At 43.3% G+C, this 27,940-nt stretch overlaps 2 pseudogenes; both read left to right on the forward strand.

Moving 5' to 3' along the window:
- Positions 1-6,552: 6,552 nt before the first annotated feature.
- Positions 6,553-8,882, forward strand: LOC125916860 (disintegrin and metalloproteinase domain-containing protein 21-like; annotated as a pseudogene).
- Positions 8,883-25,291: 16,409 nt separating this feature from the next.
- Positions 25,292-27,297, forward strand: LOC125916859 (immunoglobulin heavy variable 3-74-like; annotated as a pseudogene).
- Positions 27,298-27,940: the final 643 nt, after the last annotated feature.

A 27,940-nucleotide genomic window follows, 5' to 3' on the forward strand; every position in this document is an offset into this window, starting at 1 on the left:
CTGTCTGTCTCTCTCTCTCAAGAATAAACATTTAAAAAAATATTAGTCACAAGCAATCAATCATCAAGAAAACAAAAATTATAGCTAAGAACACAAGACCCATAAAAAGAAATGGTATAATTACACTTTGTGAAAATCAGGTACGTTTATCTGCCCACGTGACAGTCAGTGGCAGTAAGTTACACAGGAAGAGACAATATTCACAAATTGCATAACCACCAACGGACCTGCATCTTGAATATGCTAAGAACCATCAACAGTCAATAGGAAAAAAGGAAAAAAAAAACCTCGATAAAACAAGCACAGCCTTGTGTAGTAGACATCCTATCCTTGAGGTTACAGACACATTAGGTATGGACTGGAGAAAACACCACACACCATCGACTATCAGGGAAATTCAAATCAAAAACGCAACAGATGTCCTATACACACATCTCAATGGCTCGGGAATGAAAACAACACTGACAACAACATCCAGGTGAGCATCCAGCACACATGGGACCACAAACAATGCAGGTAGGATTGGAAAATAAACACCAGCTCTGGAAAAATGTTGGCTGTTGCTTATGAAATTATAGATGGATGACTTAACATGCAATCTGGAAATACCACTCCCAAATATTTGTCCCGGAAGAATGAAATCCCATGCTCACAAAATAAGTGGTGTGTAAATATTTATAGCATCTTTATTAGTGTTAGAAGCTAAGAATAAGGCAAGTCTTTCTAAATATAAAGGAATACATCAAGTACAAAACTTCCATCAATGGGATGCTTTTCCAGAGAAATGTGACACTAGTGATGCACACCTGAAACCAGGTGAACCTCAAAGACATGATGTGGAGGGAAGAGCGATAGCCTCATAATTACAGAGGTGGTGTGGCCTGGGACATTCACACAGCCAGACCATGGTGACAGTGGTTTGGTTGGACATTCTTTATCTCTTTCTGTCCCACAACACATGATGAGATACTCTGCTTCATTTGAGTGCACTCCTATGTTCAACCATCCTCTGGTGTATGGAGTCTCCACAAACTGAACCCTATAATCTTGGACTCTGAATGGAGAGTTTTTGAGGCCATAATCTTATATGTGTTCTGACAGGAGCTGTTCCCTCCACTGTCCCTGGCTCTGGCACTCTCCTGTAGGTGATCAGGAGTAGGTTAGGAATCCTCCACTGAAACCATTGGTCTCCTGCACCTGACTCTCCCACAACATGAGGCCCAGACCTTCCTCACACTCAGCTGGAAATGAAGTCATTTCTATCGGAACAGATTTGCTCCTTGATTTAGTGGATTGCTCCAGCTCCCCTTTTCCGTGGGCAAAACTTGGGAAAGATCTGCAGCTTCAGGTGGGGACAAATCCTGAGAAGGATTCCCTTCTTCTTCAGTTTGGAAACTGAGGTCTCAGTTTAGGGGTGGGTGACAGCTTCACTGCTTTGTGGCTTGCTTGTCCTGGTGGCATGAGACTCTTGCCATACAAGTCAGGTCTGGGGTGACCAGGCTCCCAGCATCCATAGTGGACAGTTCCCAGGGCAGAACTCCTTCCTAGGAGTGGGGTTGCAAACAATGAATTAGTTGCACAGCTCAGTGGCACCTGCTGGGGCTTAGCCTCAACAGCAAACAGCTTAGGGTCACTGACATCATGCCCCTCTGGGAAAGAGTCCTCTGAACAGGAGCTGGGCACCGGGAACCCAATGTATTGGCTACTACAGTCTGGAGGGGAGGTTGCAGCCAGGCTCAGTGGCACATGCCTATAGTCCCAGCTACTTTCACTGGAGTTTCTACTTGCTGATATGGGGTGGGAAAGGAAAAGAAGATACCTTAATTTAAATATTCTAGGTTTTCTTTCTGTTAGTATATTTTCTGGAGTAAATGTTTCTTCGTGGGCTGTATGCCAACATGGCCATTTGAAGGCAAAATAAATACATTATTTGAGTTTTTCTTCAAATTCCAGTTAGTTAACATGCAGTGTAATATTAGTTTCAGGTGTAAAATATAGTGATTCAACATTGCAATACAGCACCCAGTGGTCATTATGAGTGCCCCCCTTAATCCCCGTCAACTACCTCCCCATTCCTCCAATCACCTTCCCCCTGATAACCATCAGTTTTTTCCCTATAGTTAAGTATCTGTTTCATGGTGTTTACATGGTTCCATGGGTTGGGCCCACAACTCTTGATCTGGGCTCTTGTCTTGACCTCATCGTTCCTGAAATTGAGGCCCACTTTGGTTTCTGCACTGACAGCACGGATTTCCTTGGAATTCTCTTTCCATCTGGCTCCACCCCACCTCCCATTCTCTCCCAAAATAAATACATAAACATTGAAAAAATTGCTTATTTCTTGGTTTGCCTCTTCTCTCTTATTTGTCCCTTTGCCCATTTGTTGCTTCTTAAATTCTACCTATGAATGAAATCATATACTTGTCTTTCTCTGACTTATTTCAGTAAACATAATACTCTCTAGCTCCATCCATATCCTTACAAATGGCAAATGTCATTCCTTTTGGGGCTGAGAAATATTCCAGTGTGTGTGTGTGTGTGTGTGTGTGTGTGTAGATATACCACATATTCGATACCCATCATCAATCAATGCATACTTGAGCTGGGCTGTTTCTATAGCTGGGGTGTTTTTGATATAGCTGCTATAAACATAGAGGTACAATCCTCTTAAATTAGTATTTTTGTATCCTCTGGGTAAATACCCAGTACTGCATTTGCTCGATCATGATGTAGTTATATTTTTAGCTTTCTAGGGAACCTCCATGCTGTTTTCCATAGTGGCTGTGCCAGTGTGCATTCCCACCAGCACAGCAAAAAGGATCCTGTTTCTCTGTACCCTCACCAACACCTGTTGTTTCTTGTGCTGTTGAGTTTAACCTTTCTGACCAGTGGAAGTTGATATTTCATTGTAGTTTGGATTTATATTTCCCTGATGAGGAGTGATGTTGACCATCTTTTCATGTGTTTATTGACCATCTGTATGGTCAATGACCACATTTGGAAAAATGCTTATTCATGTCTTCTGCCCATTTTTAATAGGATTATTCAGTTCTGGAGTTGAATTTTATACTATATATAGAAAACCTGAAAGACTCTACCAAAAAAATCCCCGCTAGACCTGGTACAATAAACTGTAAATTTGCAGCATACAAAATCAACATTTAGAAATTTGTTACATTTCTATACACCAATAATGAAGCAGGAGAAAGAGAAATCAAGGAATCAATCCCATGTACAATTACACCAAAAACCATAATATGCTAGAAATAATCTTAACCAAAGAGGTAAAAGATCTGTACTCTGAAAAATCTGACACATTTATGGAAGAAATTGAAGAAGACACAAAGAAATGGAGAAATATTCCATGCACATGGATCAAAAGAAAAATCATTGGTAAATGACAATACTACCCAAAGCAATGTAGACATTCAATGCAAATAATACAATTTCCTGTCAAATAATACCAGCATTTTTCACAGAGCTAGAACAAATAACTCTAAAATTATCATGGAACCACAGAAGACCCCAAATAACCAAAGAAATCTTGGAAAAGAAAAAAACCTGGAGGCATCACAATTCTGGATATCAAGCTATATTACAATGCTGTAGTCATCAAGACAGTATGATACTGACAAAAACTAGACACATAGATTAATGGAAAAGATTAGAAAACCCAGAAATGGACACATAACTATATGATCAAGTAATCTTCAATAAAGCAGGAAAGGATATCAAATGGAAAAAAGTCCCTTCAACAACTGGTGTTGGGAAAACTGGACAGCATCGTGAACTTGTAATGAACCTGGACCACTTTCTTACAGTACACACAAAAATAAATTCAAAATGAATGAAAGACCTAAATGTGAGACAGGAAACCATCAAAATCCTAGAGGAGAACACAGACACCAACATCTTTGACCTTGGCCAGAACAACTTCTTACTACACATCTCCCCAGAGCCAAGGGAAACAATAGCAAAAATAAACTATTGGGATCTCATCAAGATAAAAAGCTTCTGCAAGCAAAGAATAAATCAACAAAACTAAAAGGCAACTGACAAAATGGGGGAAGATATTTGCAAATGACATATCAGATAAAGGGTTAGTATCCAAAATCTATAAAGAACTTATCAAACTCAACAGTCAAAAAACAAATGATCCAGTGAAGAAATGGGCAGAAGACATAAACACATATTTTTCCAAAGAAGACATCCAGATGGCAAAAAGACACAAAGATGCTGAACAACACTCTTCATCAGTGAAATATAAATAAAAACCACAATGAGATATCAACTTACACCTGTCACAATGACTAAAATTAATAATTCAGAAAAGAAAAATCCCAGCAAGGATGCAGAGAAAGGGAAACCTTTAGCACTGTTGACATAATGCAAACTGGTGCAGCCACTCTGGAAAACAGCGTGGAGATTCCTCAAAAAATTAAAAATGGAACTATCCTGTGATCAAAAAATTGAACTATCCTGTGATCAAGCAATTGCTTTTATCCAAGGTACCAAAATGCTGATTTGAAGGGGCACATGCATCCCAATGTTTATGGCAGCCCTATCAACAAAAAACAAATTGTGGAACAGCCCAAATATTCATCAACAGATGAATGCATAAAGAAGAGGTGGCAAATACATACAATGGAATATTACTTAGCCATCAAAAAGAATAAATCTTGCCAATTACAATACTGTGGGTGGAACAACAGTGTATTATGCTAAGTGGAACAAGTCAGTCAGAAAAAGTCAAATATCCTATGATTTCACACATTAGTGGAATACAAGAAACACAACATACGGAAAGGAAAAATAAAATAAGTTAAAACAGAGAGAGAAGAGACCAGAAGACACTCTTAAATACAGAGAACAAACTGAGGGGAAGTGGGGAGGTGGGCTAAATGGCATATGGGCATTAAGGAGGGCACTGGTTGAAATGAGAACTGGGTGTTATATGTACATGATGGTTCTCTAAATTTTACCCCTAAAATCAGTACTACACTGTATGTTAACAGACTTGAATTTAAATGAATATAATATGAGAAAATTATATATATAGAGAGACTACCTCAAAATAGCAAGCTTCTGCACAGTGATGGAAACAATCAACAAAACTAAAATGCAACCTATGGAATGGAAGAAGATATTTGTAAATGACATATCCTCAGGGTTAGTTTTCAAAACATATAAGTTTTTTTTTAATTATTTTCACATTATCAGTAGAGAGTGTGTCCCCACAGTTCAGCACAATGTCGTGTGAGAAGCAAAACTCATGTCTTCCACTTTTGCATTGTGGTAAGATCTCACTGAACATTAGACCCACACTCCACAAAATTTTAACAATACAGTACAGTATTGTTAATTACAGATGTAATGATGTGCAGACCCCTCTAGAACTTAATCATCTTGCATAACACAAAATCATAGCCCTTGAAATCTACTCCTCATTGCCTCACCATGCCAGCCCCTGGAAACGGCCATTTCACTCTCTATTTTATTGTTATCAAAACCCAAATTCAGCTGCCTGTTGCTGGAAAGGTCAATGTTCAAAGTTTTAGTTTTTGTGGGAAAGGAATTTGAGCTTTATTCAGAAGGCCAGCCACTGGGGAGAATGAAGACTCCTGTCCAAAAGCCAACTCTGAGGTTTCTCCCTGACCCATGGGATTTTAAAGGAGTAGAGGGTACTTAATCAAACAAGGGAGTGCCATGGTCAATATCTTTTGATCATGGGCGATTCCATGGTACAAGCTGCCAAAGTAACCTCAACTCCCATGCATCTCCAGCTGAAGAGGGCACCAAACTACATGGGAGGAGACTGTCAGAGGTCAGGAAAGAACCACCATAAGGGATTAGAGGAGAAAACCCCTGGGGCTCACACATGGTCAGCAGTGCTTTCTGTTCTCCACAGATGGCATAAGAAAATACTAAAATACAACCTTGTAGTTCACCAATCATCACTCAGAATACTTAGAAATGTTTTCCTCAGTAAACTCAGAGGAAGCTTCAAAGCAAAAACCAAAAGGATCAAACGGTTTGCAAACTAACACCCAAGGAAAATAAGACACATAAAACTGCAAAGCGATTTTTTGCATCACCCATAAAGGTAAAATTGTCAGTGTTTACCTCCATATCATAAGGAAGCAAAAGCAGTGGTCTCTGTAATGAGGAAAAGTAGTCATCCAAAGAAAGTGACCCAGCAGTACCACAGGACATGGAATTGGTAGAGAAGTTCAGGGTGTTATAACTGCATAGCACATATGCAAGTAGTTGGAGGAAAGATTGAAGGTGTTGACCAGAGCCATGTGTCTGGGTCCAAATCCCTACCCATGTCCATTTGAGGACTCTTGGCCATGGCCCACCTGCCTGCCCCACATCCACTCCAGCTGAACTGATGTGCAGGGTCACCCAATGCTACACCCTGGGGCTGTTGCCTAACCCCACAGGTGGCCCCCAGGTGCAGGGTGCTGGCCACCTGGCACAGCCCTCTATTCTGTCTGATTGTCTAGACCTGGATTTACCTAGGATCCTACATTTATCCATTCTCACTGGCAGATGTCCCTGAGCAGGGGCATGAGGCTGGCAGAGTGGTGCCTGAGGGTGCCCCTCTTGCTGTTTTCTCTCTGGGCAGTGCTGGCTCCTGTGCAGGGTTCTCAAGGCCATCCCTCATGGCACTCCATCTCCTCTGAGGTGGGAATTCCCAAGAAGGAGCTGCACCATAGCAAGGGCATTCAGATGCCTGGCTGTCTGTCCTGTAGCCTGTGTTTGGGGGCAATAGACATGGTATCCACATGCAGCACAACAAACACTTTTGGTCCAGACATCTGCTGATGATGACTCAGGATGATCAGGGAGCCTTGCAGATGGATTACCCTTCATGCCTCCAGACTGTTACTACCTCGGCTACCTGGAGGAGATTCCTCTTTCCATGGTCACAATTAACACAAGCTATAGCAGCCTTGAAGATATCATGAAGTTGGATTAACTTGCCTATGAAATCAGACCCCTCAGTTTTTCCAATGGTTTGATCACATTCTTTCTCAGATAGTGGCAGACACCAATGCAATGGGACCTACCTATAACCTGGGATATAAGGAGGATAGGGGACCCCCTGTTCCTCAAGGAAATGCCAGTGCAGCCCCAAGGATCTCTAGTAAGTTCTGTTCATCCCATGATTTTAAAACGACTTTCTCTCAGTTTCAAAACAATGTATAGTGTGTTAACCACGTGGAAAAAAGTGCCCAATTCCTAATAAGGCTAGTTAGCTTAATTGAGTCAATATTTCATGGTATTGATGTAAGTTATTGGTTTCATGATCATTTATAGTTAGATCAAGCTCACATGGGCAATTACATGTTGCATCAGACCTTTTTTTTCCTTCGATACTATGAGTCAAAGTATTTTCGATTTCTTAACACACATTCACCCTTAATTGTGATTTGAGATGGGCCCCATGAGGTTCATTGCACTCCAGTTGTATATTCTATATGCCATCCAACAATGGGTTATATGCCATCATTCTGCATTATTTAGGCAGACATTACTTACTCTTGTCTGTCAAAGCAACACATCAGATGGAAGAAATAGTGGCTTGTGCATTGACACTGATGAATGTGCTTACCAAAAAAGGTCCAACTGCATTAGGACCCAATTAACTGGTATAATGGAAGCTTTCAGTAACTGTTCATTCATATGAAGCACATAATGAATTGTGGAACAGTCAAGTGTATGTTCAAACTGAAATGGAGCATTTAAATAAAAGCCTGACCCACTATCATTATGGAAACTGCATAATGGATCCAGGCAAGCAGTGTGACTGCGGCTCATTCAAGCAGTGCTAAAGTAATCTCTGCTGTATGCATGATTGTATCTTAATCCCTGGGGGCAAATGCAATACAGGCAGATGCTATACAGACTGCACCAACTCCGCTGCTTGGACACTCTGAAGAACAATCGAAGATATACTTGATCTTCCAGAGTACTGCCATGGGGTGTCCTTGTCGGGCCCTGATGACTTCCATATGCAAGATGGAACCGCGTGCACTGAAGAGGGCTGCTGCTATCATGGAAACTGCATTGACTGCACTATTCACTGCCAAGAAAGCTTTGGCAGAAATTCTGGGAAAGATGAAGATGTCTGCTATACCATAAATCAAAAAGGCAGCCAATATAGACACCGCAGAATATCCTGGGAATTCAACGCTGAACCCTGTTCCCACACAGACGTGCCATGTGGAAGGCTGCAGTGTAGGAATGTCACACATCTCCCTCAGCTGCAAGAGCATGTTGGATTCCATCTGTCTGAGATCCAGGGTTCTGATGTTTGGGGCTGGATTCACATCGTAGCACAGGAATAAGCAAGATTGGTCATGTGAGAACTGGTACTTCCTGTGCTCCTGGAAAGTTCTGTCAGGATACCTACTGCACTGGCAGTGTGGCTCAGCTGAATTATGACTGTATCCCAGAGAAATGCAGTCACAGAGGGATGTGCAACCATAACAGGAACTGCCATTGCCACATAAGCTGGGATCCTCCATGGTGCACTGGACGAGGCACTAGTGGGAGCACAGTGGACCCCTCCAAGAACAATTTAGTCAGTCAGGCAAAGTCATGGATCCGTGGTATATCTCAGAGTGGTTTTTGGTCACATTTATGCCATAAGAGCTGCATTCCTCTTTGTTGTTTCTGGAAATGTCAGAACTATAAACACAGAGAAAGTTAAGTAAGGGATTTTTGGAGAAGACAATCCATAATTCACCCTCCAGACCCCTGAACAACTATAGACAATGCACCTGGTGCATCTGTAAAAATACAGTAATTAGGCGGCACAGCTGACATCCACGCTTCCAAGGGTCTGCGGGAGACACAGGGGTCCTCAGGCACATCACAGCTCTCACACTCATGGGTCACTGACCAGCACTCTGAAATAAAACTTGAAAACTGCATGTTTGTGGCCTTTATGTAGTTTTTAAGCCTGTAAGATCCCAAACTGAGCCTTAGTTTCTGGGAAGAGGACCAGAGTCAGCAGCTGTGTCTTGAGCGGAATTTCTGGTTCCAGAATTAAGAGAAGTTGACACAAGCTCCTTTATTGGGAACTTCATGAGTTTTCTCCAAACCGTGCTCTTGTGCACTGAACATTTCCTCATTCTCCAGGTAATCAGTCTTCCCCCAGTCCCTACGTGGATTCAGAATAATGGAGGGCTACCACCCACGCACACTGCCTGTCCCACACTGGGGTGTCTGTGGGCTGTGAGGGAAGGGGACTGGCATCAGGTTCAACCTAGCACAAGTTTACCTCCCTGGAGAGCAAATTCCCAAATGTGGGAGACTGAGACCATGAGGCTGAAAGTAGCACCCCATGAAATCAATCAGAAAGGTAGGAACAAGTGCCTTTGGATGACCCTTGCATCCAGAGGGAGCTCGGTGAATGTGAATCCCTGCTCTATTTCTCTTGCCTACTTTTCAGTGAGTTTAACCTTAGATAAGAATCTGCCTAGGATTCCCACTTTGGTTTTCCAAGCACCTTATATAATAACACAGAGGTGAGCCTGTGAAAGTTAGCGAATTCAGCCCCATCTGCTCCCAAGAAATCCTGTACTAGCTACCCTGTTTACTATGTCCTGATCATTGGGAATGTGGGATGGAGGCCTGCCCTTCCCTGGGTCCTTGTGCCCTCTTGTTCTGGGCTCTGTAAGTCATAAATCCTGTGCTTCCATTTGCTTTGTTGAGGGTGTACTGAAACCCCACCTTCAGTCACAAGGGGCCCACACATCTCATGTACCCCAAGCGAGAGCTCAGATGCCTAGGGAGCTGCCTGTCAACCCGCTGTGACTGGCTTTTGCCACTTCCTTCAGCAGGTCACAGTCTACATGTTCTTAATTCAGTCCAGAAGCTGAGGTCCCACAATACATTTGTCCCCAAGGATGGGATTGGGAGCCTAGCTGATGCCCCCCTACAATGCCTTAGACCTAAGAATGGCTCACTCATTCCTCACCCTCATGTCTCAGCTGCTGTGGGAAGGAGCAGGTGCTTGCTGGTGGTCTGTAGCTTTGATTTGGGCTTATGCCAGGCGTTGCCAGAAACCCCCACCCTAAATCATCAGTGCCATAAAAGGTCAGACTTCCTGCAGAGACCAACAAGCAAGCACCAGTCTGGGGGTACAGGGGTGTGTATTTCCTATTCACCTCCAAAGGAGGTGGACACCGAGGACAGTGTTCCTAGATTAGTGTCGAAGAAGAGGCCAGCTGCTTGGTCCACTGTGTTGCGGCCAGCACCGTGGTGTTGTGCTTGATTAGCCAGCCCTAGCTACTGATGGAGGCAAATCTACAAGGAGCATCATGGCACCCAGGGTGGAGGACTTGGCCAAGGAAAGCTCCCCCTAGTGGCTGCAATCCTAGCTGCTGTCACCAATGGCTCCCCACTTGTCAAGTGTTGAGTGGGACACCTCAGTGTGGGAGGCCACAGAACACGACTCTGGGAAGAAATAATTTCTATCCCAGATTTTCCCTGTCATGATCCACTACACCTACATGTCCAAGGACCAGCGTGAGAGACAGAAATGGTGACAGGCACTATACCATCATGGAAATGCAAGGCTTCCTGGAATCATTTGTCCAAAGGGAGGGAGACAAGGACATTGATTGGTTCTTGTGGGTCTTGGTAATTGGCTCGGAGCTGTTGCTTACAACGCTTGACATGCTGCAGCTGGCTGGATTGTTCCAAGACTGCCAAAGTCATCATTCACTGAAAAACTCAAAGTATCAACAGCCTGTTTAGAGATACACCCTGGAGGAGCCTCCAGAATTTTCACTGTATCAAAAGACCATGACAAGCACACCAAGGCACAGGGCAGGAGACACAGACAAAAAAAGGGGGGGGGGGAAGGCTCTGAGGAAGACGCTCCCCAAGCCCCCAGAGCCCACAGAGGTAGGAAGAAAGAAGCTCTGATTCCTGAACTTGGATTTTTATGGCATGGCAGCACAGGCCCACTGGGAGAGGTCAAGCCCAGGTGACGCCATCCAACTCTAAGATAGAATGGGGACAATTCAAAGAGTATGGGTTTTTTTTTTTGTTTGTTTTTGCCTTGTGTCATGCGCCCAAGACCCTTGACCATTTCCAACCTGGAGGACAGGCCCTTGACAACACAATCTAAGGAGTTCTTCATGAAGGATCACTCTGACCTTAAGTCTGTGCCATTACATGCACAGTGGGGGAACAGGAGGACATAGGTTCCTGTCCACGTGACAAGAACCTGATCTCCTCAGGACCCACTGTGGAGACTTTGGGCGGAGGAGGGCATGCATCCATGCTGATAAGAACCGGTTTCATCAGGACCCCCTGTGCAGGATTCCAGAGGACGAGGGCCCAGGTCCACACCGACAAGAACCCGGTTTCGTCAGGACCTGTTGTGCAGGATTCAGGAGGACCTGGGCCTGCATCCACACAGACAAGGACCCAGTCTCCTCAGGACCCACTGTAGAGAATTCAGGGGGACATAGCCCCGCGTTCACACTGACAAGAACCCGGTCTCCACAGGACCCGCTGAGGAGGAATCGGGAACACGAGGGCCTGCGTCCAAACCTACAAGAACCCGGTCTCCACAGGACCTGCTGTGGAGGATTCGGGAGGACCTGGGCCTGCGTCCACACAGACAAGAACCCAGTCACCTCAGGACCCACTGTGGAGGATTCAGGGGCACGTGGCCCTGCGTCCACACTGACAAGAACCCGGTTTCATCAGGACCCGCTGTGGAGGATTCGGGAGGGGGAGGGCCCACGTCCAAACCGACAAGAACCCGGTCTCCACAGGACCCACTGTGGAGGATTCAGAGGGACGTGGCCCCGCGTCCACACTGACAAGAACCCGGTCTCCTAGGGCCCACTGTGGAGGATTCAGGGGGACGTGGCCCCGCGTCCACACTGACAACAACCCGGTCTCCCAGGACCCACTGTGGAGGATTCAGAGGGACGTGGCCCTGCGTCCACACTGGGGGACGTGGCCCCGCGTCCACACTGACAACAACCCGGTCCCCTCAGGTCCCGCCAAGGGAGGAGCAGGCGAGGAGAAAGCCAGGCCCCGGGAAGAGGAGCTTCTGGAACCTGGAGGCTGAGGGGGGCGGTGTTCGCCAGACCCTGGGGGGAAAGGACCCTGCGCGGCTTCGTGCGCGGTGACACTGTGTCCCCCGCGGGGCTTACCTCACCGGCGCCGGGCGGCGGGGCCGCGCGGCCGTGTTCCTGCTCCGCGCCCACTCGGTTCCCGCCGCTGCCTCATGCGGTTCGCGGTCCAGGAGCGGGCTCCCCTGGCGGAGCTCGCACTCCCGCCGCTCTGGCCTCGCGGGTCCCTTCGGCCTCCGCGCGGGGCGGGGTGTCCCTCCCGAGTCTGCGACGGCGCCGTGGGGACTTCTGTGCGACACCCCGGAGCTGCAGATGGCTCCGGGCAGGACAGACGTGCTCACAGGGGCGGTTCCTCCGCGGCCAGGAGCACAGAGCAGCTCTCCGCCCCCGTGCGTCTTCCTGCGTTTCTGTCCCCAGTGCCCTGTCCTGGGACAGCAGGCCTGCCACCTCCTTGCTGAGATTTCCTCTGGGGCACGTCGTTCCTTCTGCCGCGCTTGCAAATGGCACCGTCTCTTCCTTTCTCTTTCCGACGGGTCGTCAGGAGCGTGCAGACGTGCACGTGGTGTGTGTGTGCTGCTCTCCTATCCTGCGAGTGTCCTCGTTGCTCCTTCCGTTGCCCTTGGAAATAACGCCGCCAGTTATGTTACCAGCCAAAGTGGGTTTCTTCAGGAGTAGCGGATAATTGCCATATGGGCCCAGCAAGCTGTGGCAAAACCGCGGCCGAGCGGGGAGCACACGGAGAGGAACGCTGTTTCGCGGAGAAGAGGAAGTTGGGAGCGTGGTTTTGAAGCGAAGTCCGCAGGAGGAAAGCAGGGCTGCAGGGGAGCAGGCGCCTCCCGGGCCCAGCTGCAGGCGCGGTGGGTTTCCTGCAGGGGCCGCAGGGCAAGGCTTCCCCTGGTGGGGCCTGAGCCGGGGGGTTCTCTCCGCGGAGGGTTCTAATCTTGGGTCTGTAGCGGTGGGTTGTTCCCGGGCCTGACCCTGGGTGGTGGGCTCCGCTTTCCAGCCTCCCCTCCCGGCCTCCCGTGTCCACTTCCGTGAGATGTCCCTTCATTGGTTTTCGCAGTTCTAACAGCTTCTTAGTGGCGTCTTGTGGACAACCGGAATTCCAAATCCCACTGCTTCCGCTGCACCGAAGACACGTGGCCACCAATTGAACCCTCCCACGTGCCTCTGGTTCACGTGCTGCCTCCTGCAGGGCCCGTGGCCTCTCCACCTGGGTGAGCTGGGTCTGGGCGTGGGCCTATGTCACAGCTTTTGACCCCTCTCTTGCTTCTGTCATGTGGGGCTGACACGGTTGTTTGCAGCAGTACCTTACTCTGTGATTTCAGACGTGCAGTGAACGTGTCACAGCAGCTCAAATACACTTTACCTGGACGCTCGTTTCTTTACGGCATTTGCCACTTCACATGAGATACTTTGGTGCGTTTTAACCCAAACGGGGACGCCCTCCCGAGAAACCACCACAGAACCCCAAATGAGGAAATCCCTGTGTTTCCACCTTAGAACCCAGACCACAGGCCCACTTCAAGTGTCCCCACCTGCCCCACTGTGAAATGTCTTTTCCCATTCTGATCTGGTTTCTTCTGGGGAAGTGCTCCTGAGATTTTCCCCTATCTGTGTAACCTGGGAGGATTTAAAGAGCAAGGTGGTTCCTGGGGCGCCTGGGGTCTCAGTCTCCTAAAGGCCGAGTTCACTTCAGGTCATGATCTCCAAGTTGATGGGTTCCAGCGCCTGCTTTCGGCTGTGTGCTAACAGCTCAGAGCCTCCAGATTGCTTCAGACTGTGTGTCTCCCTCTTGCTCTACCCCTCCCGCTATCATGACCTGTCTCTTTTTCAACAATAAATAATAAACATTAAAAAAAAAAAAAGAAAAGTGCAAGATGGTTCCTGGGTGGCCTTTTCTGGATGGATTCTGTCACTGAGGATGTTTTCTGCATTCAGCCATGTTGTGACGTGTATGAGTCCTTCATTTTTACATTCTGATTAAATGTATGTAACATAACATTTACCACGTAAATCACTTTAAACATACAGTTGTCTGGTATTAACTGCATACACACTGTTGTACATCTATCTCCAGAATGTTGTTAACTTCTCTAAGGGAGACTCTGTAGTTATTAAGCCCTAACTCCCCAGTCTGTTTACCTCTTGGTCCCTACAGCCACATTCTACATGGTGACCCTGAGTTTGACTTCTCTGGACACCTCACATAAGTGGAACCATATGGCATTTGTCCTTCTGTCGCTGGCATAGTTCACTCAGCATGATAATGGCAAGGTTCAATCCATCTTGTAGCGGGTGTCAGAATTCCTAACCTTTTGAAGGCTGAGCCATATTCCATTGTGTATAGACCACCTTTTGTTTATTTACTCATCTGTCAATAATCACTTGGGATGCTTTCATCTTTTGGCTGTTGTGAAGACGCTGCTATGAGTACAGGAACATGAATAGGTGCTCAAGGCCTTGCTTTCAATTTCAGGGTGTATATGTGCACAGGTGGAGTTCTGTGTTCACTTTCTGAAGAACCACTATACTACTCTCTACAGCTGCACCATTTTACTTTATTCCATTATATGACAGAATAATATTGGTTTTTTTGTTAATCCACTCACTCACCAATAGCCATTTGCATAGTTTCTACCAATTGGTTATCGTGAACTGTGCTGTTATGTATGTTTGTGCACATGCCATTTTTTAACAACTATTTTTTTTCAATCCATTAGGGGTATATATACATCTAGGAGTAGAATTTTTGAGCCATATGTTAATTCTATGCTTTTATATTTTGGAGGAAATGCCAAACTATTTTACACAGAGTCTCCACCACTTTACATTTCCACAAGCAAGGTTGAAGGATTCCAATTTCTCAATTTCTCAATTAACCACCATTTGTTATTTTGTAGTTGTATTGATTATAGCAATTTTGTTGCTTGTACAGCTGTATCTACCTGCAGTTTAAACCTTCATTTCCATAAGGACAAATGATGTTTAACATCTTTTCTTGTGCTATTCACTCTATTCACCATTTGAATGATCTCACTGGGGAAAGGTATATCCAAGTACTTTGTCCGTATTAAAAATTGGGTTGTCTTTTTGTTGACGAGTTATAGAAACCCTTTATATATTCTATATAACAGACTCTTACCAGACAAATACTGTGCAAATATCTTCCATTATATGCATTGACTTTTCACACTTGGTGTAGCATCTTCTGCTGTACAAGGGTTTCTAATGTTGACAAAACTCAATTTATCTATTTTTCTTTCCTTGTTTGTGCTTTGGTGTCAACTCTAAGAGCATAGCTAACCCCAATGGTCATGAAGATTTATCTCAGTTTATTTCTTCTAGAGTTTATAATTTTACTTCTTACATTTAAATTGTTGATCCACTTACACTTGATGTTTGTATGTGGTATGAGGTATGGACCCAATCTCATTCCACTGCACATAGATAGCCAGCTGTCTAGCACCCTTGGTTGAAAATACCATTGTTTCCTCCATGTCATGTTGTCTGCCCTTGCCAGAATTCAGTTGGCCATAGAGGAAGGGGCTTATTTCTGGTTCTCGATTAAATCCCACTGATCTGTATGTATATCTTTATTTTTATAATGTTTATTTATTTTTGGCAGAGAGAACCCTTGAGGACCTGAGAGAGATGTGAGACAGGAAACTAATTGTTGTGCAGGACAGGACAACAACAGGACAACCTGTTGTGCAGGTCTATCCAGTGCTTTGGATAGACCTGAGAATGATGCATTTCTTTGACCTGTGGTTACTGAGTTGTCCTGTAACTTGATTATGTTCATCTAAACTCATAGAATCTTATAATAAATATGGTCATTTCCCATATTTGTTACTTCTATAAATATCTCATTACCTTGATTATCAGATAAAATTTTCTAAAATTATTTCTATAAATACTTATGTCTTCACACTCTGTATTGTGTTCCTTCTTATCCGATGACCATATAGAGTGGATAGATAGGATGGACCAGTTGTGTAGGGGGGACAAATTTAGTTCACTTCATGAAAGTGACAGTTTCTAATGCAAGACTGTGGGGTCAAGGGGCTGAGATGGGGTGCAAAATAATAACATCATGGGAATGAACTCAAGGCAATGGCAGAGAGAGTATGTCATGTTTTATCTATGCAGTTCTTTCCTCAATGTGAATTATTATGAGGAGACCTGCCAACCTAGCAAACTGTTGTTAAATCCACAGGAAATGAATGGAAGAGTCCAGATGGAGGCTGGCAGGTGGTGGATGCAGGGATGGAGCCTAGTGGGCAGAAGGGTCTTTGAGTAAGGGCCTTGAAGGAGCTGTAATGTTAGGCCAGAGGAACGATGGTCCAGATCCAGGACAGAGCTCTTGTCCCTGCACATCCCAGAGCTCAGGACATCCTGGGAAGAGAGACCCTGGGAACAAATGGGAGTGGAAGCCCAAGCCCCAGAGGGAGGAGGAATCTACAAGGAGGCATGTGCTACCTTATGTGGAAGCTGTAGTTATTCAGAAAATATTGAAGTCATAATTATTTACTTTATATACCTGAAGTTGCTGTCAAAATATTCTTTTCCATATTAAATTATGTTTTTTTTTAAATATTGGCAATAGTGGGTAACTTCATTCAAATATTTCCATAATGATGTGAATTCTCTATATTGACTTTAAAATAACAAAAAATTATCTATTATCTATCTATCATCTAACCTCTATCATCCGTCACCTATCCATTCATCATATATCTACTATCTAGCATTCTGATCTCTATTTGAAGTCTATTCAGCTAACTCAGCATTTATCCTCTTGGCATATGCCTTCAGAACTATGAACACATTTTCTACAATTTCTTTAGGCTCCGGATGTTTAGATTCCAATGATGTCCAGGTCAGGCAATCCATTTTCATTAATGTGGTTGTTTTAGTGCCATTAACTTCTTACCTCAGATACTGATGGTCTCTGTCCATATCAGTGAAGAGTCCCCCACTTTTCTGTGATATCTGTGCCTCCTCCCTGAGTTAACAGCCCCTTGTGTTGGATGGGGATTTCTCAGGAGATGGAGACACCAGCCATGCATGCGAATCATATCTGCAGGTGACAGAAAGGTGTCCATGTCTTGGTGTCTGTGCACTTAAAGATGTCGACACTGCTTCCAAGCTTTGCAGATGACTGAGGAAGCAAACCCCCTCAGCAGAGAACCATCAAGATCAGAAGTCTCCAGGTGTGCCCATGCTTTGCAGGTGGTTGTCAGGTGAGGTTAATACACCAGTGTGGAAACTAAAAGAAATATGATCCTGGGAACAAGTGTCCTTTGCTTGTTATATTTACACCAGACTGGACATCAATATAGATTTTTCCTATGCAGTTATGTGTGGAATGACTGTTAAAATCAAATGTATTTGAAGATTTGATTTGGAAAGTTTTCTGGAGAAAATGTGGATCCCTTTAAATATCTTTTGGAAAGATAGAGTATAATGAATTGTGTTCCACTCATTTGTTCACTATCTGATCAGAAAGGTGAGGTCATCTCTTGACCTGCCTCCAACACAATTCACAGACCAAGTGTTGCCTTGACCGAGGACCAACAAGCCTGTGGATCCACAAAGAGATGCCCAAATGTGGACCTGGAAGGACAAGGGGAGCCTGACTCAAGTTTTGTCCACTTATAAGGACATGCTCCCTCCCACACAGGCAAACTTCTCAAGATCTAGGGTAAACTACACTCTCAGGGAGTGGGAGCCAACAGCTCTCTCCTCAGACACGGCTGAGGTCTCTAGGGAAGGTAGAGCTGTATTTGTGAAACAGAAGAATCTCTCGGGCCTTTTCTGTGCCTGGTGAGAGGTTCCAAAGGTGACGGTTATAGATGTCAGATGTGAGATGATGGGAATGGTTGTGACTGCTGGTGACTGGCCCAGGCTGAGTTTCTTTGTCCCCCGGAGTCCTGTCCCAGGTGCAGCTGCAGGGCTAGGGCCCAACTGGTGAGAGCCTTGCACAACCTGCACCTCACTGGCAGCATCTTGGGATTCTCCGTATCAACCAATAATTTCTGGTGGAGGGGCAGGGCAGTGGATGGTTCAGAGACTATCATATATAGTACACCACATACTAGATAGAGCCCAGACCACAAGGGCCATATGTCCATCTGGTAGGCAGTTATGAAATGGGGGGAGGAAGGATAAAGTAGGTGCTGGCCACATCCTTAGAGGTTCCCCCAGGATTATTAGCCACACAATCAGAGCCACCTCTACGGGTGAACAGGAGAAGATAGGCCTAGCCACAGAGCTGTCTCAAAAACCACAAAGGACTTCTGAGAGCTTAGCATAGGCCCAAAAGTTGCAACTTGCCCTTAGGTTACCTAAATATCACCAGTGGGCATTCAAGACACCAAGGGCCACTGAGATTTCCTGTGCACTCAGGTTACCAGGGGGAGCTGAGGACACCAGGGTCGCTCAAGTCTGGATGGAGCACTCAGATCTCCATGGGGTGCTCAGGTCACCAGTTGCCACTCATGTCTCCAGCGGGCACCCAGGATCTCAGAATTCATATACAGAACCAATAATATTTCAAAGGAGTCACAGTAGAAGAAGAGAGGGAGAAAAAAGGGGACAAGTTTTATCTGAGTGCATTATACTGGAAAATTTCCACTAAATGGTGAAGGAAACAGACGTCCACATCTATGAGCCACAGAGAACTCCCATTAAAATAAAAAATAAATAAAAATAAAAAACAGGCCAACTCTGGGACATGTCATAGTAAAATTCACAAAATACGCAGATAAAATACCCCTATAAGCATGAAGACAGAAGAGTTCACTAACGAATACAGGAAGTTAAAAAAAGATTATGGCAGAAATGTCCACAGAAACCTGCAGGAATGAAGGGAGTGGCATGATATCCTCAAATGTTCTATTGAAAATTCGGCAGTCAATGGGGTTGGAGACAAGATGGCGGAACAGCATGGAAGAATTTTGTGTGTCTCGCGTCCATGAAATACAGCCAGACCAACACTAAACCATCCTACACACCTCAAAAACTGATTGAGGATTAACACGACAATCTGCACAACCTGAACCACAGAATTCAGCAAGTACCTGGCACAGAGAGGTGAACTTGGGGGGCGAGAAGCTGCAGGATGGGAGGTGCTTTTGCGGGCAGAGAGAGGACAGAGTCTGGGGAGTGTGTGAGAATATGGGAAAAGCACCCCTCCCCAAAAGCAGCTGAAGAGAAAGTGGAAAATTGGAAACAGCGACAGGGACTAAACTAAAAAGGGAGAAAGGAGAAAGGAGAGGATTTAAATTCCATTAAGACTGTAAACAAGGGGAGCACAGTGGCTGCAACTCCTTACCTCAATACCTGGCGTGCTCTGGTGGGAAGGGAGAATCCCAGGAACAGAGTGGGGTCCAGGATGTTCTCGGGCCACAAGGGGAGAGGTGGTTACACTGCTGGAAGGACATTTGGTGGAGACTTCAAAGCCACCTGGTCCCATCAGACCCGAGAAAACAGCCACATTTGCTGGTACTGGAACAAGGTTGTGAAGGGTGAAGCCTGGTGCCAGATGTGTGTTGTGATTTTCCATAATCCCTGAAACACTGCTGCTACACTGTCTCGTGAACTTTTTCGGTGGAGGGGTGGCACCTGGCTGCAGTCTCGGGCACTGGCAGCAGCAGGGTCCAGCGAGCATTCCTTGGTTCAGCCGACATTCAGCCTTTGCTTATTCAGCCATTGCTCATGAGACCCTCCTGCAGAGGGGTGAAACAGGTGAAAGCCGGAGTCTTTCAGAAGTAAGGAGCCGGGGAAAACAGCCGCATCTGAGTCAAAACTCAGAAGAGTAGTACTGCCTGGGACCTCGTCCCAGAGACTGAAGGAGAGGGGACTGTCCCAGAGCTGAAGACAGAGGATGGGTGTGCAATTGCTGTCCAGGTGAACAGACTGGGTAGCTGGGTGGCGCCATTTTCACCCCTCTGTGCATGTGCATATGCACCTACAAGCACAGCAACACTTCACCCCAGTAGGCTAGCAGTGCCATCAGTGGAGAGCAGAGCCCTTACACTGAGCCCCACCCATCTGGGCCAACTTCGCTCTTCAAGAACACAAGTTTAACCACGGGCTTGGTTTATGGACTATAAACAGCTACATAGACTGACTTCTAGAGGAATACGAAGTTATTTCTGTCCTACTTCAATCTGTTAGCAGGTTCATCTATTCAATTTTCTTAATCTTTTTTTTTCTCCTTTTCTCCTTCACACTTCTTTTCTTTTTCTAGAATGCAGAAAGAGAAAAAATTCATTTTTATTTTCAAATTTATTACAAATTTTTTTAGTTTTTATTACTATATATTTTACATGTGTGTATTTTTTAATTCTACTTTACTTCCATCATGTTATTTTAGGTTACTTCAGTGTTTCACCTTTTCAAATTTTCAAAAAAAATTCCTTTTTATTTTTTTCTATCTTTTTTCTTTTTTCTCTTTTTCGTTTCTTTTGTTTTCCTTGAATGCACTAAGAAAAAAAACTTCATTTTACTTACAATTTCTATTAAAAATATTTTATTTAATTTTTTACTATATTGTTTACTTTTAGGTAATTTTTTTTCAAATTCTATTTTACTTCCATCAATTTGTTTTAGTCTACTACAGTGTATTCATTTTTGAATTTTGAAATGATTTTCTTTTTTTTTCTTTTTTAATTTTTTTCTCTCTTTCATATACTTTCTTTTGATAACAAAAAAATCACATTTATTTTTAATTTTTGTTAAAATATTTTTCTTTTTTTTTCTACTATACTTTTTACTTTTGGGTATAATTTTTCAAATTCTATTTTACTCCCATCATCTCATTTTAGTCTACTTCAGTATATTCATCTTTTCCAATTCTCAAACAATTTCCTTTTTTTCTCGCCCCCCCTTTTTTCTCTAATCTGTCAAAACACTTTCAACACCCAGACCAAAACACACCTAGGATCTAGCATCATCTATTCTGTGTGTGTGTGTGTGTGTGTGTGTTTAATTTTAATTTTAATATTTTTGTAGTTTTATTTCTTTATTTCAATTTTGCTACCTCATCAATCCCTTTATCCCTTCAAAATCACAAAACAAAAGAATCCACCCCGAAAGAAAGTGGATGAAGGAACGACACCCAGGGATTTAACCAACACAGATACAAGCAAGATGTCTGAACTAGAATTTAGAATCATGATAATAAGAATACTAGCTAAAAATAGTCAAAAATAGATTAGATTCCCTTTCTGCAGAGATAAAAGAAGTAAAAAATAGCCAGAATGAAATTAAAAATGCTATAAATGACCTGCAATCATGGATAGATGCAGCTGCGGCAAGGATGGATGAGGCAAAACAATCAGCGATATAGAGGACAAACTTATGGAGAATAATGAAGCAGAAAAAAAGAGGGAGATTAAGGCAAAAGAACACGATGTAAGAATTCGAGAAATCAGTGACTCATTAAAAAGGAACAACATGAGAATCATAGGGGTCCCAGAAGTGGAAGAGAGAAATAGGGGTGTAAGGGTTATGGGAGCAAATCATAGTGGTAAACTTCCTAACCTGGGAAAAGACACAGACAGCAAAGTCCGGGAAGCACGGAGGACCCCCATTAGACTCAACAAAAACTGAACATCAACAAGGCACATCATAGTCAAATTCACAAAGACTCAGGCAAAGAGAGAATCATAAAACCAGCAAGGGAAACAAAGTCCCTAACCTACAAGGGAAGACAGATCAGATTTGCAGCAGACCTAGCCACAGAAACTTGCCAGGCCAGAAAGGAGTGGCAGGATATATTCAGTGTGCTCAATCAGAAAACTATGCAGCCAAGAATTCTTTATCTGGCAAGGCTGTCACTCAAAATAGAAAGGGAGATAAAAAGTTTCCCAGACAAACAAAAGTAAAAGGAGTTTGTGACCACTAAACTAGCCCTGCAAGAAATTTTAAGGGGGACTAGCTGAGGGGAGAAAAGTTTAAAATATATCTAAATAAATATATAAATAAATAAATAAATATCAAAAGCAACAAAGATTAGATAGACCAGAGAACACCACCAGAAACTCCAACTCTACAAGCATCATATTGGCAAAAAATTCATATCTTTCAGTGCTCACTCCAAATGTCAATGGACTCAATGCTCCAATCAAAAGACACAGGATAGCAGAATGGATAAGAAAACAAGATCCATCTACATGCTTTTTACAAGAGACCTACTTTAGACCTAAAGACACCTCCGGATTGAAAATAAGGGGATAGAGAACCATCTATCATTCTAATGTTCAACAAAAGAAAGCCTGAGTAGCCATACTTATATCAGATAATCTAGACTTTAAAATAAAGACTGTGTCAAGAAATACAGAAGGGCATTATATCATTCCTAACCAAGGGGTCTATACACCAAGAAGACCTAACAATTGTAAACATTTATGCACCAAATGTGAGAGCACCCAAATATATAAATCAATTAATCACAAACATAAACTCATCGATAAGAAGACCATAACAGTAGGAGACTTCAACACCCCATTAACAGCAATGGGCAGATCATCTAATAAAAAAATCAACAATAAAACAATAGCTTTGAATGACACAGTGGACCAGATGGACTTAACAGATATATTCAGAACATTCCATCCTAAAGCAACAGAATATGCATTCTTCTCCAGTGCACATGGAACGTTCTCCAGAATAGACCATATACTGGGATACAAATCAGCCCTAAGTAAGTACAAAAATATCGAGATTATATCGTGCATATTTTCAGACCACCACACCATGAAACTCAAAACCCACCACAAGAAAAAATTTGGAAAGGTAATAAATAACTAGAGACTGAAGAACATCCTACTAAAGACTGAATGAGCTAACCAAGCAGGTAAAGAGGAAATTAAAAAGTATATGGAAGTCAATGAAAGTGATAACACCACAACTCAGAACCTCTGGGAAGCAGCAAAGGCGGTCATAATAGGAAAGTATATACCAATCCAGGTCTTCCTAAGGAAGGAAGAAAGATCTCAGATACACAAACTAAACTTATGCCTTAAGGAGCTGGAAAAAGAACAGGAAATAAAACCCAAAAACAGCAGAAGACAGGGAATAATAAAGATTAGAAGAGAAATTAATGTTATCAAAACCAAAATACAGTAGAACAGGTCAATGAAACTAAAAGCTGGTTCACTGAAAGAATTAATAAGTTGATAAGCCACTATCCAGTTTTTCAAAAAGAAAAAAGAAAAGACCCAAATAGATAAAATCAAGAATGACAGAGGAGAGACCACAACTAACAAAACAGAAATAAAAACAATAATAAGAGAATATTATGAGCAATTATATGCCAGTAAAATGGGTAATCTGGAAGAAAGGGACAAATTCCTAGAAACATATACACTATCACAACTGAAACAGGAAGAAATAGAAAATGTGAATAGACACAAAGCCAGCAAGGAAATCGAATTAGTAATCAAAATATGCCAAAAAAAACAAGAGTCCAGTGCCAGATGGCTTTCCATAGGCATTCTACCAAACATTTAAGGAAGAATTACCACCTATTCTCTTGAAGGTGTTCCAAAAAAAAAAATAGAAATGAAAGGAAAACTTCCAAACTCTTTCTATTAAGCCAGCGTTACCTTGATTCCAAAAGACAGAGACCACACTAAAAAGGAGAACTATAGACCAATTTCCCTGATGAACATGAATGCAAAAATCCTCAACAAGATATTACCCAACCAGAAACATTAAAAAAGTTATTCACCACGACCAAGTGGGATTTATACCTGGGATGCAGGGCTGGTTCAATACCTGCAAAATAATTAACGTGATTCATCACATCAATAAAGAAAGGACAGGAACCATATGATCCTGTCAATAGATGCAGAGAAACTACTTGACAAAATACAACATCCTTTCTTGAAAAAAAAAAAAAAACCTCAAGAAAGTAGGGATAGAAGGACCATACCTCCAGATCATAAAAGCCATATATGAACGACCCAATGATAATATCATCTTCAATGGGGAAAAACTGAAAGCTTTCCTCCTAAGGTCAGGAACAAGACAGGGGTGTCCACTCTCACCACTGTTATTCAATATAGTATTGGAAGTCTTATCCTCTGCAATCAGACAACACAAAGAAAAAAAAGGCATCCAAATTGGCCAGGAGCAGGTCAAACTTTCACTCTTCACAGATGACATGATACTCTCTATATAAAACCCAAAAGACTGCACCAAAAAACTGCTAGAATTGACTCATGAATTCAGCAAAGTTGCAGGATATAAAACCAACGCACAGAAATCGGTTGCATTCCTATACACCAACAATGAAGCTACAGAAAGAGAGATGAAGGAATCAATCCCATTTAGAGTCGCACCAGAAACCATAAAATACCTAGGAATAAATATAACCAAAGAGACAAAAAATCTATACACTGAAAACTATAGAAGGCTTATGAAAGTAATTGAGAAGACAAAAAATGGAAGAAGATTCCATGTCCCTGGATAGGAAGAACAAATATTGTTAAAATGCCGATAGTACCCAAAGCAATCTACATATTCAATGCAATCCCTATCAAAGTGACACCAGAATTCTTCACAGAGCTAGAACAAATAATACTAAAATTTTTATGGAACAGAAAAGACCCTGAATAGCCAAGGAGATCTTGAAAAACAAAACCAAACAGGAGGCATCACAATCCCAGACTTCAAACTATACTACAAAGTTGTAATCATCCAGACAGTATGGTACTGGCACAAGAGGAGGCACTCACGGGCACGTGGGTGGATCAGTCGGTTAAGCATCCGACTTTGACTCAGGTCACAATCTCGAGGTTCAAGAGTATAAGTCCCTCATTGGGCTATGTGCTGACAGCTCAGAGTCTGGAGCCTGCTTCGGATTCTGTGTCTCCCTCTCTCTCTGCACATCCCCCATTCATTCTCTGTCTCTGTCTCTCACAAGTAATAAATAAACGCCCAAAAACCCCAAGAACAGACACCCAGATCAATGGAACAGAATAGACAACCCAGAAATGGACTCACACACGTATGACCAACTAATCTTTGACAAAGCAAGAAAGAATATCCAATGGAATAAAGACAGTTTCTTCAGCAATTAGTGCTGGGAAATCTGGACAGCGACATGCAGAAAAATAAACTGGGACCACTTTCTTACATGATTCACAAAAGAAAACTCAAAATGGATGAAGGACTTCAATGTAAATCAGAAGGTCATCAAGCGCCTCAAGGAGAAAGCAAGGAAAAACATCTTTAAACTTGCCTGCAGCACCTTGTTAATCAACACATCCCCGGAGGCAAGGGAAACAAAAGCAAAAATGAACTACTAGGAACTCTTCAAAATAAAAAGCTTCTTCATAGTGAAGGAAACAATCAGCAAAACTAAAAGGCGACTGACAGAATGGGAGAAGATATTTGCAAAGGACATCTCAGATAAAGGGTTAGTATCCAAAATCTATAAAGAACTTATCAAACTCAACATCCAAAACACAAATAATCCAGTGAAGAAATGGGCAAAAGAAATGAATAGAGAGTTCTTCAAAGAAGACATCCAGATGGCCAACCGACACATGAAAAAAATGCTCCTTATCACTCATCAACAGGGAAATACAAATCAAAACCACAATGAGATACCACCTGACACCTGTCAGAATGGCTAACATTAACAACTCAGGCAACAACAAATGTTGGCGAGGATGCAGAGAAAGAGGATCTCTTTTGCTCTGCTGGTGGGAATGCAAGCTGGTGCAGCCATTCTGGAAAACACTATGGAGGTTCCTAAAAAACTAAAAATAGAACCACCCTACGACCCAGCAATTGTACTGCTAGGCATTTATCCACGGGATACAGGGGTCCTGTTTTGAAGGGACACATGCATCCCCATGTTTATAGCAGCACTATCAACAATAGCCAAAGTACAGAAAGAGCCCAAATGTCCACCTAGGGATGAAGGGATAAAGAAGATGTGGGATATATATACACTGGAGTATTACTCGGCAATCAAAAAGAATGAAATCTTGCCAATTGGAACTACGTGGATGGAACTGGAGGGTATTATGATAAGTGAAATTAGTCAGAGAAAGACAAAAATCATATGACTTCACTCATATGAGGACTTTAAGAGACAAAACAGATGAACATAAATGAAGGGAAACAAAAATAATATAAGAATATGAAGGGGACAAAGCATAAGAAACTCATAAATATGGACTGTTGAGGGTTACTGGAGGGGTTGTGGGGGGTGATGGGTTAAATGGGTAAGGGGAAGTAAGGAATTTACTCCTGATATCATTGTTTCACTATACGCTAACTAATTTGGATGTCAATTTTAAAAAAGGAAAATACTTAATTAATTAATTAATTTTAAATACTTTAAATATTAAAAAAAGAAAATCCTGGGTGATCATGATGTTGAGGTAAATTTTTCTTAAAGAATATGCCGAAAGCTCCATGAATTAAGGTAAAACTGCAAAACTGAACAAGAAAAGAATTCTTCATACTGTCACTCTGCCATCCACACAAACTAATGTAGAAGTGCATCCCTAACCCCGTCGTTCACTTTTAAAGAATCAAATCTAAGTCTGGAATTTGATATATATGTCAGAGGACATGCCAATGGGGCCCTCTCTGTGCTGATAAAACCAGCCCAGCATGGACCCTGCAGCTGGGAGAGGAGCCCCAAGCCCGAGAGTCCCAGGTGTACCCATTCTTTGATCAGGACAGAACACAGACACCTCCCCATGGAGTTTGTTCTGGGTTTTCCTGGTTGCTCTTTTAAAAGGTAATTCAAGGTGAATGGGAGACACTGAGTATGTGAGTGGATATGAGTGCGAAACAGTGCATGTGTGACAGTCTCCTGACCAAAATATCTTGCGTCTGCAGGTGTCCAGTGTGACGTGGAGCTGGTGGAGTCTGGGGGAGACCTGGTGAAGCCTGGGGGTCCCTGAGACTCACCTGTGTGGCCTCTGGATTCACCTTCAGTAGCTACTATGTGCACTGGGTTCGCCAGGCTCCAGGAAAAGGGCTGGAGAGGGTCGCATATATTAATACTGATGGAAGCAGCACAAGCTATGCAGACTCCGTGAAGGGCCGATTTACCATCTGCAGAGACAATGCCAAGAACACGCTGTATCTGTAGATGAACAATCTGAGGGCTGAAGAAATGGCCACATATTACTGTGTGAGAGACACGGTAAGGGGACCTCACTGGGAGCCCAGACACAAACCTCCCTGCAGGAGGGGATCAGCACCACCAGAGGGTGCACATTATGCACAATTCTGGTTTGTGTTGCCAGGAGCAGGTGCAGATGGAGGTTACAGGCAGGTTTCCTGTCAGGGTCTGGGGCTTCCTCTCCACACAGAAATTTCCCCAGGGAGCCTCCCTGGTTATATGATTCTGTGTTCACCTATTAACTCTCTGAATTTGCAACTGTGTTGTCATAGGGAAACTACACTAACATGCACAAAGACATGGTTTTTGCACTTGCTTACTCCTGTCCCTTAATATGAGTGAATTAAAGATATCCTGAGGCACAAAAGCTAAACCTTTACATAGTCCCAGATGCAATCCCTGTGCATCCAGGACCACAGGATCCCACAACTCTTCATTATCCTCACCCAGCCCTGTCCTAAACAACGTGACACTTCCTTCATAGCACTTTGCTACTTAGGACTTTAAATAAGCTACAGCTTTATTCAATTACTCTAAATGAGAGACAAACAATCTCCATGTATGAATCAAGATTTCCCTGAGGAACAGAACCCAAATGACATTGGTTTAGATGATTAAATAGGTTGAGAAGTCCCATGATCTACTGTCACAAGCTGAAAACCCA

This window comes from Panthera uncia, unplaced genomic scaffold (genome assembly GCF_023721935.1).
Source record: "Panthera uncia isolate 11264 unplaced genomic scaffold, Puncia_PCG_1.0 HiC_scaffold_1270, whole genome shotgun sequence".
Lineage (NCBI taxonomy): Eukaryota > Metazoa > Chordata > Mammalia > Carnivora > Felidae > Panthera > Panthera uncia.